Source organism: Arachis duranensis, chromosome 1, assembly GCF_000817695.3.
Source record: "Arachis duranensis cultivar V14167 chromosome 1, aradu.V14167.gnm2.J7QH, whole genome shotgun sequence".
Lineage (NCBI taxonomy): Eukaryota > Viridiplantae > Streptophyta > Magnoliopsida > Fabales > Fabaceae > Arachis > Arachis duranensis.
Genome location: NC_029772.3, coordinates 18,042,374 through 18,048,504, shown reverse-complemented (window position 1 = coordinate 18,048,504; position 6,131 = coordinate 18,042,374). Strand labels below are relative to the sequence as shown.

The window sequence follows — 6,131 nt, the reverse complement described above, 5'->3', positions numbered from 1 at the left end:
ACTCGCGTAAGGTTTATTACTTGGACGACCCAGTACACTTGCTGGTTAGTTGTGCGAAGTTGTGTTTATGCCATGGTATTGAACACCAAGTTTTTGGTTTCATTACCGGGGATTATTTGATTTGTGAAAAGTATTAATCACAATTTCGTGCACCAACATACCATGTAAATTCTCAACAATTATCATTTGTAACTAAATTCTCAACTTTCTCTTAAATAAAATTAGCAACATAATATATATATATATATAACTTCTTAAATATAAATCATTTTCCAAAACTTTAACATATAACACTAAAAAGCTACTGCATTTTATTAATCTTTATAGAGCTGAATTACAAAAATAAAAGGTTACATAATTAAATTTGTCTATTGGCTAATAATGCTATATCCACATCCTAACAATTGATGTATTACATGATCAATAAGCCCAGTAAAATACAAAATATGGACATACAAAACATCAAACATCCTAAGACACACACAACATTACATACCAAATATTAAATACCAATTCCTATTACATGAACACAACCAAAAAATTTCACATTACACATCAAAAAAGGGTGGACACTATTTGCACTACCCATATCTAATGCCTTATATAAGTCTTGATCCGTAACTCTAGTTAAATGACAGAAAATCATGTCAGTTGACCCCATGACCAGATGCAGATTCATCCTTAAAAAGATCAGCATCATCAGATTCATCAAATTCGAGCTTCAATGACCTTCTCAACCTCTTCAAGGGAGGCTTTTCCTTTTTCTAATCCTGAGCACAACATATTCCTAATTTCAAAAAATCCATTAAAATTTAAACGAAATTAAGGCAAATTAATACAAATAGGTATAACTAATTTCAAAAAATCCATTAAAATTTAAACGAAATTATAAAGCAAATTAATACAAATAGGTATAAAAAATCAAATAATAAAAATTAACACATTGTATAAGCAAATAAACACATCAACACCTCCTCACTTTCATCAACTTGATCACACGAATTATCCGAGTGATCACTTTCATTTCACATCTCTCACAGCATCGGCAAATATTTTTTTTAAAAGGGCACTTTTATAGCACATACAATATAATAACTTCAATTAACACGATAAAAAAATGGGGAAGGAGGAGTATATCTAGCAGTATATAGCTGAGAAATTTGAATTTTAAAATAGATCAACTTTTTAATTTGGGAGGAAAAAGAAAAAAAACAACCAATAGATATTTGAAACTGAACATTCAAAACACACAGGAGTGAACACAATATAAACCTTAGATTAGTCTCCACCTACTACCGTCCGATATCTAATCCAAGATCTTCATGACCGCCACTATCAGATCAATGAATCAGAAGGACAGACTTGGAACCCTATACACTGACCTAATACCAGGAGAGAAATATAACAGAGGTGTGAAAAATAGCACGTAAATCAAGACAGCTTCCTTTAAACTCTAACCTAATAGTGTCAGATATATATATCAGAGAGATGTAGCAAAAATTCCACATGAGATAATAGAGAGAGAAGATGAAGAAAGATAAAAAAAATCGTAATTCCCAAGACAGCAGAGGAAGATCAAACAAAGAAATAGAAGAGAAATAGAAAATGAAGAAAGAGAAATAGAAGACCAAAAGAAAGAAAGAGGAAGGGCATATAATGGCACATTTATTATTAGTTTAAATATTTTAATTTTAATAGGCGTACAACATATTTTTAATATTTAATGCAAGATAGAGTATATTCCCAATGAAAAATATGTCAAGGTGATCTCTTCTAGAAAAAGTAGATATAGACAATTTATTTAGAATATTATTACCCTAATAGAAACCGATTTGTCGACTATTCTCTTCCAATCCTCATTAGCACATTATAAACAATTATTCACTTAAGATTAGTAAAAAAAAAAAGAAATAAAGAAAACAAAACAAAATAAAGCTAAAAAGAATAAGAAAATAATTAGGTATGCATCGTTACTTAGTTTCTTTAAAAGGAATTGAAGCAACAGTAACAAAATCATGGAAGGTCAAAAAATTATGTTTTTAATTATCGTCAAAATAGTATATATGTTACACCTACTAACATCTAATATCTAATCCAAAATCTTCATGGCTGCCACTATCAGATCGAAAAATCAGCAGGACAGACTTGGAACCTTATAACCTAACCTAATAGCAAGAGAGAAATATAGCAAAGAGGTGTGAAAAATAGCACGTAAAAAGAAAAGACAAAAAAATACTAAATAAAAAGTCAAACAAAATGTTAAAAGAAAAGAAAGATGAACAAAGAAGGGAAAGTGAATTTGTGGGAAGTGAATTTGACAGATACAAAGAAGTGTTGTCTGGATTCCAATTAGAAAAATATTTCAACCAATAAGAGGACCTTACCCGCAGCTTATGAGGTTCTTGCTCTTTTTCTTGCCAGGCGTTGGTGTAATCTTCAAGCATAGAGAGCAGACCGGCCTAGAAAGTCACGCACAGCAAAAATCATTTTGACACAAACTTGAACTTGAGCAACCAATTAGAATACACCAGTTAACATCCAACATTTCTTTTTGAGACTTACATATCAAGTTTTTTTCTTCTTTTAGTGAATACATATCAAGTATATTAAGGAGGGAGTACTTATATCATCCTATTTGAACTCAATCTCTTGTTCCCATTCTGTAATTTTTGAATTCAATGCTTCTACCATTCCTACATACAAACAAAAGAAAATGAAAATTTCATCCCTACCTAAAACAACAAACAATGAGACACCGAAACAGAAAAATACTGTCAAGCCAAGATGGCCGTAAACTGGTAAAGGTAATGTAACAAAAATAAATATGGATAAAATATAAATACCTGGAATTTTGGCAACCAAGGCACAAGCTTTCTCAGCTCACTTGAGATTAAGATGAGTACCTCACAATTGCCATTATGAAAGCGAAAAAATTTCTTCTGAAATAACTCGAGTAAAATAAAACTAAGCAAACTAATTACAGCTCAAATAATATAATTTTTTCATACACATCTAAAGATCGCACTAAAACTAAAATACTTATAACTAAACCAGGACATTTATATGCCTAAAGGTACAAACTACTAATCTGACTGAAAAGGAAAAAGACCTAACTAATAACTATTGACTATCAATTAAAAATTTCTTCCCATTTGGAGTAGTAGTTTTGGTCCAAGTCATTGGAGACCTATCCACTTCTGCCTCTGCCTCCAGTCGTTTCATGGTGTGAAACAGTTTGAGAATGCTCAAGTGGCTGAGAGCAAAGAGTCCCAAACATCTTACTCTCTAACGGAAAATTCAATGAACTGTCACATAAAAAGAAAAAATCAAAAAATAAATCAAATCAGTATTAATAAGCAAAATCATCAATTTTATCATTTCAAAACTAACCAAAAAACAACATTTCCAACCTAGACATTCTGTGGGAGTTCTGAATTTCAATTTTCTGTTATGCATTTTCAACAAACTCTTTACCACAGTCCACAGGCCTCTATTTCTACTTCTGGTTGGGTTTCTACTCCTACAGAATTAGAACCTGAAACAATAGTTAAATTCTGACACGTATTTAATTTGCAAAAGAAGGGACAACTCACCATCCTTTCTACCAAACGTGCTCTTACACGTGTCACATCTACAGTTTATGGAACATCCAACACCAGCTTTTGAAAAACAAAACATACTACCATTAGTGACTGATATTATAACTAAAACTGAAGCATTCATAATACCTAGTAAGGATGGATGAATACCTGAAAGCATTTACAATATTTCTTTTGGCAGAATGATTTCTTGCAGTTACATCCTCTCTTGTGGCGTAATAGTGCTGGAGTTTTATTTGGGTCATTCTGAAAGTGAAAAAAAATTAAATCAATAAAGTTTTAGAAAGTGTGTATGAGTATTAATAGCTCAATGGTTCAGTGTACATTATAGAAAAATTAGTATTAAAATCAACAGAAAATTACAAAACTCATATTTAACTACACAAAAATGCTCCGAATAAGTTTGAAATCACCATGGAAACACGCAAACCCCAGTGGAAAATCAGAAACACAATTGCAAACCCTAATAAAATTCCTGCATACTGAAAATGAACCTAACAGAAAATCGAAAAAGAATCTCTCTTCATGAAGACAGAGTTTAGAAAAAAAAATCAAAATTATTCAAGGCTACTATGGATTACATATTAGAAAACCAAATTCAATATGATGCCTACAATTTCTAGGATATTCGGAGAGCAATTGAAGTATTTTCATATGGAGTGTATATAGCTCTTATTATGTGATCTTTCAAATATAAAAGGGTACCTAATCAGCAGAGAAAATGGCCCAAGCTAAGGGCTTGTTGAAGAGAACACTTTCCCTAACCAAACTCACAACACAACGAAGTCCTTGAATCAAAGAGTATCCAGCAGCCCAAACCATTAGCAACTACAAAGAATCTGCAAAATTTTTTAATCCATCAAAAAATAATGAATTAGGACAACAAAACATGCAACACTTTTATTGCTAGAAATTAACATAGAACATAGATTAATAGATACTTACACCAAAGCCTTAACATCAGTGAATCAGTTCCAATAAGAACAGCTGCAACAACTCCAAGACCAAGAATCATAAACCTTAACACCAACTCAGCTATCTTGATCCTCTTATCCAACAATTTCAAGTTTGTGCTATGGTACACTGGAACTGTTCCAGGACTAACACCTACACCCAAATAACTCATTTTTTCTAGACACTAACAATGTAAAAGAAAACAATGGATATGAACACCAACCACTAAATTCTTCACCACTTAAATAGACATGGGTTTTAGTTCAACACCCAAGAAAACAGAAGGAAAAAAAAGATTCAGACAAGGAAAAAAGAAATAAATAAGTCAAGACGACTTGTAATAAAGGCCATAAATAAACATATCAACCTGCAAACTTTCATAAAAAACTAGAGTTTTGTACCTTTGTTGGAAATCCAGGAGTCCAATCCATGACATGTTTAAACGACTCAAATTTAGACTTTGCCATTTCAACCATTTTCCACCAACATCTGCAGTTGTAAAAATCAGAAAGTCAACTATCTTTGGTCACCAACATAAAATCTGAGCCAAAAACCAAAGATCCTTCCTTCTGGGATCGAAAATGCAATATGACACTCAGACACAACCAATCCAGAAAAGCTTAAATTAAATAAAACAAAAGCACTTGCAAAGGATAAAAAACCAAAGAATTAGAGAAATAGAATAAGCAAGAATACAAATTAAGCTCTTTGCCCTAATACATGACTCAAGTAACACAATAAGCACGAATAAGCTACAACAGAACAACAACCCACGCTACTTACCCGAATCGGCTAATCGGCTATGTTCAACTCGCCTTTTCAATTTCTGACTTTGACTACTTGAGCTGCAACCAACGAAATTAGGTTAGTTTCCTTGGCGTTAAATTGAATGAAACAACAAAAATGAAGAAAAAGTAGCAACCACTGAAAACAACATACAAACTAGATTGTGGAGATCGAATTTGAAGACCTAGGGTTTCAGAGACACAGCGCCAGAGATGACCACGCTCAGAGATCAAGACATCTATTCTCTTCTCTCAGAATTCACTCCCAAAAATGGGATCTCATCTCTGTAAACCCTTACCTATCACCACCCCAGCACTTTGAACTCCAACTACCCAAAGCGCAGAGACAAGCAGAACGCACCCGACCACATATACATCGTAATCCAGAGAGATATATCAACCACCACCAGAGAGGAGATCCGACTCAGATGGATAGCAAACCCCATCGAGAGAGAACCAAGGGAAGAAATAAGTGTGGAGTTTTTTTGAGATGTAGTGGGCAGAAGAGAGGCGCGTCAACTAAAGAAGAGAGAAGAGAAAGGGGAAAGCTGAGATGATAGGGAAACACGTGAAGGGTTACTAAGTTTTATTATTTTTTTAATTCAAATGAATGTGAGGCTGACGCGTGGTTTCTGAAGCCACGACTATTATACAAATAGTAGATTCATACTCCTCTCTTATAATTTTTAAAAATTTTTTTAATCTATTTTAAATTTAATGTTAACTAATATTAATTTATTCATTTTTCAAAAAAAATAAATTATTCATTTCAAAATACCTTTTAACAAAAGAT

The 6,131-nt window shown here is 32.6% G+C and overlaps 1 long non-coding RNA gene across 8 annotated transcripts; it reads right to left on the bottom strand.

The window, feature by feature from the left end:
* Nucleotides 1–394: 394 nt before the first annotated feature.
* Nucleotides 395–5,909, bottom strand: LOC107486646 (uncharacterized). 8 transcript variants are annotated; one of them, XR_008008348.1, is made up of 13 exons: nt 5,493–5,909; nt 5,337–5,398; nt 4,955–5,042; nt 4,545–4,706; nt 4,305–4,438; nt 3,750–3,845; nt 3,594–3,659; nt 3,411–3,535; nt 2,844–3,305; nt 2,563–2,693; nt 2,385–2,459; nt 1,273–1,382; nt 395–787 (listed from the first exon to the last, which is right to left on the bottom strand). It is a non-coding gene; the product is annotated as an uncharacterized LOC107486646 (long non-coding RNA). The 8 variants fall into 8 exon arrangements; XR_008008347.1 differs by lacking the exon at nt 1,273–1,382 and having other exon boundaries at nt 4,545–4,793; XR_008008345.1 differs by lacking the exon at nt 1,273–1,382 and having other exon boundaries at nt 5,493–5,908.
* Between the last annotated feature and the right edge of the window lie 222 nt (nt 5,910–6,131).